The sequence below is a fragment of the Callithrix jacchus genome, chromosome 4 (assembly GCF_049354715.1).
Source record: "Callithrix jacchus isolate 240 chromosome 4, calJac240_pri, whole genome shotgun sequence".
Lineage (NCBI taxonomy): Eukaryota > Metazoa > Chordata > Mammalia > Primates > Cebidae > Callithrix > Callithrix jacchus.
The window spans coordinates 60,874,711-60,889,907 of NC_133505.1; the positions used below are offsets into that span (position 1 = coordinate 60,874,711).

At 42.7% G+C, this 15,197-nt stretch overlaps 1 protein-coding gene across 1 annotated transcript in view; it reads right to left on the bottom strand.

Moving 5' to 3' along the window:
• TRAM2 (translocation associated membrane protein 2) overlaps positions 1-15,197 on the bottom strand; it is a 78,413-nt gene that overhangs the window by 20,115 nt on the left and 43,101 nt on the right. The window lies entirely within an intron of this gene.

Genomic DNA, 15,197 nt, shown 5'->3' on the forward strand with positions numbered 1-15,197 from the left:
TGCAGGGCTGTGAGCCTGGTGGCCATGTGCCTGGGTCTGGGCTGCTCTCTACAACCCCCACCCCCCGCAGGCAAATGGCTGCTCTCCAGCTGTGCTCCGTTCGCTCTGAGTCACACACACATGAGTCATCTCACTGCTGGGATGCATTTACCAGAAGGTAGGCCAGGCTCAGTTTGTTTCAGGGTGGCCAGGGAACAAAGTCAAGCTGATTGGGTCACTCTGGGAGTCCACCCTAACCTCAGCCACCCTGGACTGGCAGAATGTAACAGTGGACAGTGGTGAGGGGGTGGGGGGAGGTGGCGAGAACAGAGAGAACATGATCTTTGAAATCAGACAAACTTTCCTTTTTTCCTCTCCCTCTTCCTTTCCACAAAGACCTACTCTATGAGAGGCACTGAGCTAACTGTTGAAACATAGAGATAAAAGACACAACCCCTGGTTGCAAAATATACAGTGCAACAGGGAGACTAACAGACAGATGTACCCTACAGGCAGGCAGTGCTCCCAAGAGGTAGACACAGTAGGCAAGGGCCCCCCGCTCTGGCTAGGATGGAGGAGGTGGGTAACTGTTCACTGGTCAGAGTGAACAGAACAGCACTGGAACTCAGGGACAGGCAAGGGAGGCTGGTGGGGGGCATCCTAGCCAGAGAAAGCAGTGTCCACAAAGAATACAGGGACTGCGGCTGGAGTGCTGGGGGCAGAGGGGAGGTCACTGTGGCAACTGACGGGCTGCTGTGCATGGCCTGTGTGCCATGTGACAGGGTGTGGACTTTATCCTGAAGCCAACATGGAAACATCGAAGAATTCAAATTAAACAGGAAAATGATGACATTTGCATTTTGGAACATTTACTTTGGCAGCAGTGAACATGCCTGAAGGTAAGAACACCAGTTAGAAAGTGGTTCCTGTGATCCAGGTAAGAAACCACAGGTCCTGAATCAAGGCAGTAGAAGAGAGAGGAAGGGAGAAGGAGGGCTGTCAGGGAGAGAGAACTGATGAGGCTTGGCAGCTGATGACCGAAGGGCTGGGATCCAGCATGGGGAGTCAGGCATTGAAGATCCGAGGAGAAGACATGGAGATGAAGGAGAGGAGACTCACAGCCCAGCCTCTCCACTCTACCATGTGTGAAGCCAGGATTACATTTTCCCTGCCTTCTTCATAAAGAGACCAATTAGGTGGCCGCATATTTTGAAATTATAAAATAACTAAACACAGTTTCATCATCAAGATCCTTACTGGGCAAAATGGGATTTATACTCAACCGAACAAACAGTCCAAAAATCAGTGAAACAGTACCTGACAAGACCTTAGATTATCCATTTTAAAGCCCTTTAAGAGGGTTGCCTGCCATTCTTGATCCCAAATACTAGGGTTCCAAAGAGATGTGACCATAGTCCGAAATCCTTCTTGAAACTAGAATGAATGTAGAAATAAACACAGACTTGTGTTCCCCTGCCGTTGACAGCTGCAGACATGCATCCTCATTGGCTGACAAAACACGCACAGGGCTCCACGCTGGGCGCTGGGAGATGGCAGTGAGCAACATGGGCACAGCCACTGCCCTCCTGGAGCTTAGTGGGGACACACCAAATCCTCATACACTTAAACACCAGCAGCCAAAGAACTGTAACTCAACCACAAAAAACAAACAAATTCAAAAAGGGGCAAAGTTCTTGAAGAGACATTTCTCCAAAGAAGAAATACAGATGGCCAAAAAGGACCACTGGTATAAAAGATACTCAATGCCACTCATCATTAGGAAAATGCAAATCAAAACCACAAGGTTATCTCCTCACACCCATTAGTTTGGCTACAAAAATAGGGGGGAAAAACAGAAAACAACAAGTGTTGGTGAGGATGTGGAGAAATTGGAAACCTTGTACATTGCTGGTGGGAATGTAAAACGGTATAGCCACTACAGAAAACAGTATAGTGATTCTTCAGAACATCACAAATAGCATTACCACATAATTCAGCAATTCCACTTCTAGGTGTCGGGGTAATTGAAGGCTGGATTTCAATAAAATATTTGCATATCCATGTCCATAGCAGCATTATGTACAACAGCCAAAAGGGTGGAAGCAACGCAGGTGTCCATGGATTGATGAATGAATAAACAACATGTGCTGTACACATACAGAGGAATCTGATTCAGCCTTTAAAAAAAGGAAATTCTGACACATGCTACAACAAAGATGGACCTCAAGGACATAAGACTAAGTTAAATAAGTCAGTCACAAAAGAACAAATACTGCATGATTTGACTTACATAGGAGTTACCTAGACTAGTCAAATTCAGAGACAGAAAGTAGAATGGTGGTTACCAATGGCTAGGAGTGAGAGGAATGGGAAGGTTATTTAAGGGGCATAGAGTTTGCTTTGCAAGATGAAAAGAGTTCTGAAGATTGGTTGTAAAACAACGTGAATGTACTTAACACTATTAAATTGTACACTTAAAAATGGTTAAGACGATATGTTTTATGTTATTTTACAATTTAAAAAACAACAACAAAAACCTTGTAGCCAGGTGTGCCAATGCTCTGAAATGGACTGAAGGCTGGGGGTGTGGAGCAAAAGGCTGGGGAACTGCAGAGGTGGGAGATCAGGAAGGACCCCTTAGAGGTCAGCGCAAGACATGTGGATTGTACCCTAAAGGAATGAAAGCTAAATCCTATGAAGGATTTGAGTCACCCGTTCATAGAGACCTCTCTTCTGACCACAGGGAGAATGGGTTAGAGTGGCAAGGCTGGAAGCCAGGAGAGCAGTCAGGAGGCACCCATGGGAATCCCAGGCGGAGCAATGGGGGAAAAGACGTGCACCAGATAGATTTGGTGATGGAATCGAAAGAACAGAATCGAAAGAACCAGCTAACAGGCTGGCTATAAGAACTGATTCTCAAGTCCCTTCTGGAACGGTATCTATATTCTGTAGCCTCTTTCATGGTTTTAAAATTCTGCAACATGCATTGTCTTTTCTGATCATCGTAACTATCTCATGAGATAAGCAAGGAAAGTGAATGAGGAAACAGAGTTCACAGAGTTAAGAGACACAGTCCATTTCTTGGGTTTCCTCATTCCTAGAATCCTAGCCCAGTTATCAAATGCCACCTCAAAGTCAACACAGCCCCCATCCCACCCCATCACAGCTCCATTTCTGGTAATATGCCATTCTTCTGACCTCTTATTCCTACAATCATAAGAAACAGCTTCATATACAAATACTCAAAAGCTATCCTCACACAAATTATCTCCATGGCTTCCTTCCTTATCTGCTATCTTCCTACTTTTTGTTTTGTTTTTGAGACAGGTTCTTGCTCTGTCACCCAGGCTGGAATGCAGTGGCGAAATCTTGGCTCATTGCAACCTCCGCCTCCTAAGTTCAAGTGATTCTCTTGCCTCAGCCTCCCAAGTAGCTGGGATTACAGCCATGGGCCACCATGTCAATCTAATTTTTTATTTTTGTATTTTTAGTAGAGATGGGGTTTTGCCATGTTGGCCAGGCTGGTCTCGAACTCCTAACCTCAGGTGACCCACATGCCTCGGCCTCCCAAAGTGCTGGTATTACACATGTGGGCCACCACACCCAGCCCTATCTTCCTACTTTTGATCAGAGGAAAAAAGTATTAGGTTGGTGCAAAAGTAATAATAAATTGGCTTGGCCCTTTCTGTTTTCACAGAGCTATAGAGGTTGGTTGGACCTTTGTGGCCATCCAGGTGCCTATAAACAAACTGATGTTTTTGATTTTTTTTTTCTTTTTACATTTTGGTTACTCACTCGTTCTTATAAAAACCCTCACACTAACCCAAGATAGAGCTCCCACTTCTTTTAGACTGCCCCTGTCTTGCATGAGCTCTCAAAAAGAACAGCAATCCTTTGGTGATAATCTATTGATTCTTTTAGATGGGTAAGTCCAGCACATCTCTAGGCTATGAGGCCAGAGAGGTGACTCTGATTTTGGATCAAAACAAAATGCCTACAAGGACCAGGAGGAGCACAAAGGAGCCAGGTGGTCCAGGTATCTTAGATAGTTGCTTTCGATACAGTGGCCCACCGCACAAAGCAGGTGATATTCTTCACTTCCACAGAGAAATATGCTTTCAACTGTTTTTCTTTAAATGTATCACCCTCTTGGTCTATCTTTCCATCTCCACTTTGAGAGAGAAACAAGTTTAAGAGATATCCACTGACCTTTTAACCTCACTAAAATAAATACAAGTTAAAACTGAGATCAACGGTAGTGACAGGCAGCCTTGGTGTCAGGGACACACTACAGAGGAGGGGCACACCCCATACTGTGTGCTACAGAGGTGAGGGAGGCAGTTGTGAAGCTGTGTCTCAGCCACTGTGGCTACAGAAGAGGCACAACCCAGTGGCTGGATTCCCAATATTTCAAAAGCGAAGAAAAATCTTTACATGAAATCATCTGATTTTAAAGTGCTGGTGACTAATTCAAAATTTTTAAAAACACTGTATGGGCCAACACCAAGCTGGCCAAAGAAAACACATCTGTAGGCCAACTCTGACTACAGGCCACAGATCTGTAACCTCCAACCTTCATGACCCCAGATACCTTTCCAACACCAATACTCTATGAGTCTTTTTCCTATATAACCCTGTGGAGTACGCCAATATGCTCTAGTGTAGGAATGAATCTAGCTTTAGAAAAAATTACCTTCAATAATGACCTTCCCACCATAGTGGATTATCCCACCTCCCATCAAAAGTGATGGTTATCTTTGATTACAGTTTAAAAGAGATCTGAAATGATCAGAATCTTGGCTGTTTTGACCACCTCTGTGAGCAGCTGTCCCTTTTGGGGAGTCACATTCTGCTCGACCTCCTGCACTGTTTCCTATGACTAATAGATATTTTCCTGTTTCCTTCTGATGTCACCTGCAAGCGGCTTCTCCTGTTTGCCTTTACATATCCCAATTCTGTCTGGATCCCACTGTGTGGTTTCTGACCTCCTCTGTTCTACCTGAGCTGGTGTCCACTTATTACTGCCATCCCATCTGTTTTGAGAACTCATTAGAGCCTGGGCAGGCATCTTCTGCTTCTTTTGTCTGAAAGCTAGTTGTTTAAAGGGCACTGTACTCCCAGTTTCTTTCCTAAGCCCTGCAGATCTGGATCTGTAAAATTTTCTTCTGTTGGTTTCTGTGCTAAGAGCCAACTCTGTTTTCGTATTATTTTGAATCTTTTATACTGTATATAAATCTAGAACTTAGATATGGAAACACCACCACAAACAAAATCAAGAGGCAAATGATCACCTGGGGAAAATATTTACAATTCAGATCAGAGACAAAAGGCTAATCTTGCTAATATGTAGAAAGTTGTTCTAATTTCACAGTAAAAGGATTTTTTAAAAATCTAGTAGAAAAGGACAAAGGATATAAACAGACAAGTCACATAAAAAAGAAACACAGAAAAGATGGCCCTTATACATTTAAAAAGTTGCTCAGCCTTACACAGGAGATATGCAAATTACAACTATACGGCGATACCATTTCATACCTATCAGATTGGCAAAAATCCAAAGCTTGACAATATATTCTTGCTAAGGCTGTGGGGAAACGGACTCTTTCTTACACACTGCCAGCAGGAATGTAAAACAGTACCACCTCTTTGGAGGGCAATTTGGCAATTTGTATTGAGATTGCAAACGCATCAATCATTTGATGCAGCAATTCTACTTCTGGAAATTTATCCTGCAGCTGGTACCTGCTACAGTCAAAATGACATGTGTTCAAGGTTATATGCCACAGCACTGTCTTTAATGGTAAATGAATGAAAACAACTCATATGGTTTTATCTATAGGGAACTGGTAGATAAATTATAGTTATAATACACCAGGGTTACTCAACATGTGGCCATGGGCCAAAAGCATCAGTAATACCTGTGAGCTTAGAAACGCACATTGTTGGGCCCTACCCCAGATCTACTGGCTCAGAAACTGGAAGTAGGAATCCATATTTAACTACACCTCCAGGTGATGCTGAGCAAAAATTTAAAAATATTTACGTAAGCAATGAAGCTATTTAAAAACATCAGAGAGAAATGAAATCAAGAACAGGTAAAACTGAAATCTGAGGATTTATGAATCAGAATAGTGGTAACTATGGGAGGGGTGTTGACTGGAATGGGCAGGAGGAAGCTGGAGTGCTGCATCTTGAGCTAGGCTAGAGCTGCATGGGTGTATACATATATAAAAATTCATCAACATGGGCACTTGGCTGTGTACATTATATCTCAAAACAAATTTTTAGAAAGCTGATGATGCTCTCTACATATTGATATGAAATGATATCTAGGATACATTATTTGGTGGGGAAAAAAAGCTAGGTACAGAAGAAACATATAGTATTCCACCTTTTACGTAAGAAAGGGCAGGAAAGAAAAATATGCATCTGCATTTGCATAAAGCAACACTGGATGGCCAGTTAAGAAATTCTGGAAAGGTACTCAGGACACAACACTGACTACCCAGAGGGTGTGGGGGTGATAAAGAAAGGGAGAGCAGGGTGTGAACAAGACTTTCCCTCTGTAGTATGGACTGGACGGGGTGCAAGGAAGCTAGGAAGTAAGAAATAATCTTACTTGGTCTAGGTGCAATTGGTATGAAAAACCTTGACCTAGGTTAGACCTGTACAGAAAGAAGTGTTTTAATACAGACTTGTACTTGAACTGTACTTGAACTGTGTGAATGTATTTTTATTCAAAAAATAATTTTTAAGTAAATAAGTCTTCAAATTCTTCCTGCTTTGTACAAATAAAGTGGTGTCTTCTCTACCTTGTTGCTCTATTTTGTTTTTTTCCATAGGGACCCAGACGAGGCATGATAAGACCTGAAGCTCACTTCTGGAGCCGGCACTTGTCTGTCATATGATCCAGGATGTCTCAGTTACTCCTTCTGAACAATGGCATAAAACCATCTCACAGAGCTATAAGAACAGAGAAGTGACTTATACATTGTAAGGCACTATGTGAATAGATGAAAGCATTATGCCTATTTCCAACAGAAAGAATCAGAAGCTAAAGGAACAGAAAAGTCACTTGCTCTGTGCCATCCATGGTACTGAGCACATCTCATGGCGACATTTACTCTTCAGAGTAATCCCAGGTATTATCTCCATTTACTGAAATGGCAGCTAAGATGCAGAGGTGAGCAGTCCCTGTGTCCCCAGGACCTGCAGCTAGGCAGGAGTGGGAGCCAGGACTTCACTGTGCTGCTGATGACAGGGCCAAACCTGTTAGCTCCTCACCAGTCCTCTTCGCCTCCTGACACCCCTTCAAATCACACAGAGGGTATACTCATTAAACCCTGGAGGTCTGCCCCACTTCCCCAGGTGGCAGGGAAAAAAGAGGAGCTTAAGACAGTTATGGTGCATGCAGCTTCCAAGGGCAGCATTCTGACCTCCACCCCTCTCCTCTCTCCAGACTGCTGGCCCACTCCCTCTATGGCCTCCCAACCTGGAAGATGTGACCAGTAGTGTTTTAACACAAGCATCACCATATCACCATAGTTCTGACACATGAGCATGGACATATACACACAGAGGCTGTTATGGGTTGAATTGTGTCTCCATTAAAAAGTATTTGAAATCCTAATTCAAATAGAGTCTTTACAGAGAAATTAAAATGAGGTCATTAGGGTGGGACCTGTTGACCTGTTGTTTAAGCCATATTTCATATTGAAATATGACCGGTGGTCTTCTAAAAAGGGAGAAATTTAGACAGAGACAGACACAAACAGAGGGTAAACAAGAGACACAGGGAGACACAGGGAGAAGATGACAAGAGACACAGGGAGAAGATGGTCATTTACAAGCCAAGAGAGTCCTAGAATAGAACCTTCCCTCACAGCCCTCAGAAGGAATCAACCCTGCCACCCTTTTCATTTCAGACTTCTGGCCTCCAGAACTGTGTGACAATACTTTCTGTTGTTTAAGCCACTCAGTTTGTGATACTTTGTTACCGCCATCCTGGGAAATACACACAGATGCCAGAGAATTAAAGATCTGACAGATCTTCAAAGTAACCATTTTAACCCCACACTGCATGCTTTGGAATATATTTTCTCCAATCTTATAGTAGGGAAGGAAGATAGAGAAAGGATACTTCCATGACATAAAACAATGTAGCAAAGATGAATGAAGGGTTGAAGATAAGTTGGTAAGATCTTGGGCTTCTGCATTGCTTTTTTTTTTTGGCCCAGGCTGGAGTGTAGGATCTCAGCTCACTGCAATCTTTGCCTCCCAGGCTCAAGGGAGTCTTGTGTCTCAGCCTCCCCAGTAGCTGGAATTACAGGCATGCACCACCACACTTGGCTAATTCTTTTTTTTTTTTTTTTTTTTTTGCATTTTTAATAGAGACTGGGTTTTACTATGTTGGCCAGGCTAATCTTGAACTCCTGACTTCAAGTGATCCCCCCACCTCAGCCTCTGGGATTACAAGCATGAGCCACTGTGCCCAGCCTGCACTGCTTTCTTGATGCACCATTCCTTTTCATAAGGCTGTAATTCTCCCTATAGCTTTCCAGAAAGCAATATACAAAGATTTCTAGGTGCTAGGCACATACTACAGACTCCACTGTACTTCACAGTTCTGTGGCTTCTGCATACAGCATGCCCTTGGCATGACACATGCATTCCGTAGGCTGTCTCAAGTGAAGAATGCCTACAGCTAGGGGAAGGTGCAAACTTTTTAACATTCATTGAGAGCTATAAAAAAAAACATATAGTCTCTGAAGAATCACATTAAGATTTTTTTTTAATTAGGGTTTTTTAAAAAACTTACATGGAAAAAACAACAATTTCAACAAACCCATTGTTAAACTGACAAAAATTGTTTCATTAAAAACAACTGATTAGAAAAACAATTATCTGGCTGCGTGTGGTGGCTCACACCTGTAATCCCAGCACTTTGAGAGGTCAAGGCAGTGGATCACTTGAGGTCAGGAGTTCCAGACCAACCTGGCCAACATGGTGAAACCCCATCACTACCAAAAATACAAAATTAGCCAGGTGTGGTGGTACACGCCTGTAGTCCTAGCTACTCAGAAGGCTGAGGCAGGAGAATCTCTTGAACCCAGGAGGTGGAGATTGCAGTGAGCCAAGATCACGCCACTGCACTCCAGCCTGGGTATCAGAGAGATGCCATCTTAAAAAAGAAAGAAAGAAAGAAAATTTATCCTACCTAGATAAGAGAAGAAACAATTTGGTCAGGAGAAATAGAAAAGTGAAGTTCAAGTAAAAACATGGGGTGGGGTTCAGGTCTGAAAGGGGGCGGGGTGGGGGGGAAGAGCAAGACGATTCACTAGGAGAAGAGACATTTGAGGGCTTAGTGCAACAGTTCAAAGACGTGGGTCTGCAAGCTCTGGCCACCATTCCTGCCGATCACAGGCTTCAGGCTGGTTAACAATTAGCCCAGCAACTCATTTAAACCTCTACAAGCTCCATACGGAATGAGATAAATTATTGGAGCTGTGACAGGGAATTGGATAAAATGAAGTTGCATCTGAAGAAGGCACTCCTAGGTTCCATGGAGGTGTTCAGTGTGTGAAAATTATTGAGCTGAACACATGATTTGTCTACCTTTCTGCACAATTGTTACACTTAATAAGTTTTAGTTATTGGGGGGGAAAAATCAAGTCCAGGGTTGGCCATAAGTCCTGGGTCAGAGGCTTCCCACCCTTTGTCAGATGGTCAACCAATAAGGCCAGGGACACTGGGGGCCACGGTTTTTCTCTTATTCATACAAATAGGACCTCAGGGTCAGAGATCTTCATGGCTGTTTGGCTCAACAGGGCCAGGGCAGAGACAAGTCTCTGCCTCCGTGTTGGGACTGCCTATGCCCACTGCCCCATTTGACAAACCCAGCTTTTCTAAAGCTTTCACGATCCCTGGTGCTGTACAGGTGTGAGCATTCTAGCCCCGCCTTGGCTCTTACTGGTGCATCCATGGGAACACGAATCAATTACCTGAGCTTTAGTTTCCTTGGCTGTAAAAGGAGTGGGCCAGGCTAGATGAGTCTTAAGTCTTCTCCAGCTGTATGGGCCACAGGTTAGACAGCTTTCATCCATAATCAAGTATGGTTTCCATCTCCAGAGCCACGGCTGCCCACCTGTCTCCTTCCTTTCTTGACCCCTATGAGCTCATCTTACAAGCGGGGGCTCAGCTTGATATGTGATGCCAATCTTTCAAATATATGATATAAGCAGAAAACAACACTAATTTCTGCCAACCAGCAAAAGGAACAAGAATCATTTTGAGTCCTGGACAAAGGCCTTTGGCTGAATGAGGCTTTAAAACCAGCTGTCTGAAGTTGTTTTGACTGCAGTGAGTCTCATCCTAGAAAAGGCTGCGAGAACAATGGCCAAGCTATGGTGTAAGAGGTTCTCAGGGCTTTCATCTCTGGCTGCAAAACACAACAGAGCAGATGGTAGTAATAAAGCCAGTTGGGATCCACAGGGCCCAGGGATGGATCCTTGTCCCCTTTGATCACTGCAAAACAAACCCTTCTCTGGAAGAGCTCCCTCAACCCCAGCTTTGGTGTTCGAGGTGTGTAGCAGCAGGCAGGCTGAACAACGTCAAAGCTACCAGAACTCCTGCCCACATTGCTTTACAAACGTGTACATGACTTCTTAGGGAGCTATAGCCCCAGCTAGAAACGAACTCCACCAGTGATACTCCTCACCTCCCCCTACCTTTACCAGAATGAAATGTTTATAGAAAAACCAAAATTAGAAAAGGACAGAAAGATGCAAATGAGTTACTGGGTTTAGGGGTTTCCTATCTTACCTTTGAGGTGAGAAGCGCAGGATTATTTGAAAGCCTAATTAGAAATTTTCAGCCCCCTCACTTAAAGTGCTTCTCAGGCTTTATGGGGCACAGGAATTTCCCCATAAAGGTTCTTGTTAAAATACAGGTTTTGATGCAGCAGGTCTGGTGGGGCCTAAGTCTGCTTTTCTCACAAGTTCCCAGGTGGTGCCAATGGTGTTGGTCTATGGAAAATCTGAGTAGCAAGCCCTTGAGAGGACTCCCAGGGTTTCCTGTCTACAAGAACCACTGGGGCTGAGGAAGTGATCATTACTCTGGATTTTGCAGATGGGCGGTGGAGACTCAGGTGTTAAGTGTTTTGCCCAAGAGAATTCAGCAAACTAGTAGCGCAATCGAAGACAACCTCATGGCTACGTGCTTAGCCCGTTTGGGCTCACCTGTTCCAGATCAAAAAGGAAGCCAGCAGGTCTGGAGTCTGCCTATGGGAAGAATCAAACTTGTCTTTTCTGACCTTTACAGCCTGTATATTTCTAATCACACACTAGATATTTTGTGGTAGTTTAATTAGAAAGAAGACTCAGAATGTCTAACGGTAAGACCAGAAAGCTCACATTTTATTCCTTGCTAGAACTGAGCAGGGTAAATGGTTGTAGCCAGTTAAATTTGAGTTTCAGATAAATGATGATTAATTTTCTAGTATAATTCTATCCGGTGCATAATTTGGGATGTACTTATACTTATTAAAAGGCATTTATTGTTTATCTGAAAATTTAACTGGCAGTCCTAAATTTTTATTTGCTAATAGAATGGCAAGTGGGAATGAGGAGAGCAGATAGTTGGTAAAGGAGTATTTCCTGCTTCATCATTGCTGACCTTAAAGAAAACCTCAAGGGCGCCAGAGTGGCAGGGGCTCCCCTGGGATGCATAAGATGTGTCATTGCCACTACCGTGTGCATCTCTTTGAATGAACTTTAACTTTTTTAACCAGCTGATTATAATGCACAAAATCATAAATTTATAGCTGGTGTTATGAGCTAAATTGTGTCTCTCCCACCTCCACCAAAACTCATGTTGATGTCCTAACTCCCAGCACCTCAGAATGTTACCTTATTTAGAAACAAGATCTCTGCAGATGTAGTTAGTTAAGATGAGGTCACTGCGGAGTAGGTTGGGCCTCTAATCCAATATGACTGTGTCCTTATGAAAATGAGAAATTTGGACACACAGACTGATGCACACAGAGAGAATTCCATGTAAAGACTGGCATTGGGCTGCCGCACGCAAAGGAGGGGAAGCCTCCAGAAGCCAGGAGGAAAGCCTGGACCAGGTCCTTCCCAGAGCCCTCCGAGGAGGCAGCTCAGGCTTAGGCCTCCAGAAGGCTGGGATGATAAATTTCCATTGTTTCGGCCACTTGGTTTGTGGTACTTTTGTTACACCGGCCCTAGGAAACTAATACTAGGAGCTGGGAAGAAGAGAAGGAAGTATAGAAGAAGAGGGAGTTATGACAAAACAAACCAGTCAAGAAAAATCGTCACCCACACTAATTACTAGCTTTGTTCCTTAGGGAAAATGTCAGCTGAGGAAGACACAGGGATTTGGAAATAATGGAGGCCCTTGTATGAAAACAGTCACTGGCTCTATTAAATTCAGTTTTAAATGTTGAGTTGACCAAGTTACACACTACTTAAAGAAGAAACCTTAAAAGTCAGGCTGGGCGCAGTGGTTCACACCTATAATCCCAGCACTTTGGGAGGCATAGGTGGGCAGATTACAAGGTAAAGAGATCGAGACCAGCCTGCCTAACATGGTGAAACCCTGTCACTACTAAAAATGCAAAAATTAGCTGGGCATGCTAATGCGTGCCTGTAATTCCAGCTACTCAAGAGGCTGAGGCAGGAGATTCCCTTGAACTCAGGAGACGAAAGTTGCAGTGAGCTGAGATCGCGCCACTGCACTCCAGCCTGGTAACAGAGCAAGACTCCGTCTCAAAATAAATAAATAAATAAATAAATAAATAAATAAATAAATAAATAAATAAATAAATAAAATTTAAAAAGGAGTCAGAAGTTATCCGGGCTCTTAAAAAAAAAAGGTACATTTCTAAGAGTGGAGTACAATCCGAAGAGATTTTGAGGAGGGTTTTAAAAATCACAACCTTAACAGACTTGTTATCGTAAAGTGTTTTTTCCCATGAGAAGTTTGCTTTCTTCCAATTCTTACAAACCAAACATTACCATATTGGGATAGTGATTAGGGAGCTCAAAACAAAATTAAGCAGGCTACTCTGATTTCATTGTCTCTCTTGATTATTTGCTTGTCATATTTCCAACAGCCCCAAATGGCAAGATTTAAATAAAAGATAGGCTATTTAACAACACTCTATCTTCTCTTTCTAAAGTAACTGAAACCCCCTCCATTTAGCATGTACTTAATTTTTCCTCTACCCAGGCCTGTTCTGGAGGATTTCAGAAGCAGAATTCAATAGTCCCACGCGGGGGAAATGCCAAACCCCTCTGGCTCCAGTCACGCTGGCCTATGTTCAGCTACTAGAATACCCCACTCAAGGTGTCTGTGCCTCACTTGAGGGCTTTTGCACATGCTAGTCCCTGTGTCCAAAGTGCTTTCTTCTGCCCAGACCTCTCTCTCTCTCTCTACTCACAACACAACGCAACCCCACACTCACAAACATATTCTGTTGCCACCTCTTTGTTTTTCCTTACACAGAACATTGCGTATTTCCTTCATCACCCTATCACAACTATAATTAATTCATTGTTTACTTGTGTATTACCTCTCTCTCTCTAATAAATGATAAGCTTCATGACATCAGAGATCAGATGGGTTCTGTAAATTATTTTATACCCAGGGCCTGACCCACAATGGGCACACAAATATTTGTCTAGCTTGATTAATTAATTAATTATGCAAATGAAGGCATGGCATGATCCACAGTGGCAGTCTACTACCCCTGCTCACCCTTACTCAAACACAGTGGGAAGCCTTTTCTGCCCAGAGGCTCTGAGTTCAGCTCTACAGCATTTGTCTATGCCTTTCATGCCCTTGGGAGAATGCTTAAGGATATCACTTGTCTGCCAATGTCTCTGGGAAGGGTTCAAACTCAAAAATCAACCCTCTGATCATGATCTGGCTTCACAAATAAGCCCTTCTTATAATAAAAGGATGCCCAATCACATGCACATCAACTTTTGTGGTCTGCAGGACAATTCTTTCTCATGGTAAATTAGTAACACAGCTCTGGGTATGTGAGGTATGATCCAGCGTCCCCTGTAAGTTGACTTCAGGGAGAAATGTAATGAAAACACCAGCACAATGTTTGATAACTGGTTGTCTCTTTAGACATTTGTAAACTGGCATTCTGATTTTTTTTGATCCTGCGCATTTTATATTTATAAAACAACTTTAAAATTCAGGGTTTATGAGTCACAAGTATTAAATAACAGAGGATATTTTGGCAATAATACATAAAACCTTTACATACTACTGAACCCAGAGATTCCAGTAATAGGAAGTTATCCTAAGTAATCATAAATAAATGTAAAATTTAGCTACAAGAATGTTCACTGCAGTACTATTTATGATAAAAACAGAAAATTTAAATATCCATATGGAGCTGATTGGAAAATTTGTGATAATCCCTATTAAGAAACATCCTGCAGCTTTTCAGAATGTCTGCTTAAATGGAATGATCATCGATGACACAGAAAAAGTTTCATCAAATTACAATAGCAAAAAATTGTGTTATAAATCAATATTCCAAAATATTTGAACTTTAGTTTTTTCTGGGTGATGGTGTCCTGTGTAATTTTTATCTTCTTATGGCTTTCTGTATAATTTTTCTCTAAGAGTTACATATCACTCACATAAATGTATTTTGAAAAAGTGTTTAAGAATAAATTTTAACTAATCACAAAATGCCAACTACTACATGTAATTTCACTTATATGAGGTACCTAAGGTAGTCAATTCACAGAGACAGAAAATGGAATGAGGGCTTGAGGGCTGTTGGGGGCTGTCAGGAGCTGGGGGGTGGGTAGGGAAAGGGGAGTTAGGGTTTGGTGGGCAGAGTTTCAATCTGCAAGATGAAAAGAGTTCTGGAGATGGATGGTGATGATGGTAGCACAACAAGTACTTAATGCCACTAAGTTACACGCTTAAAAATGGTTATAGTAGATTTTATGTTACATATACTTTACAATTTTTTTAAATTAAAAAATAAATCAGCAAATCTTGAGTACAGCCAAGTCTCTGTTATTAGGATTTTCAAGAGGCAGGAGTAAAGAAACCCGGATTTGACTTAGAATACATAGCACTGAGCCACACCATCCACGTGCCCCCCCAGCACTGGAGTGTGCCCTGGGATGAGTGGGCATCTGCCTGCTTCCTGACCATTGGTGCTT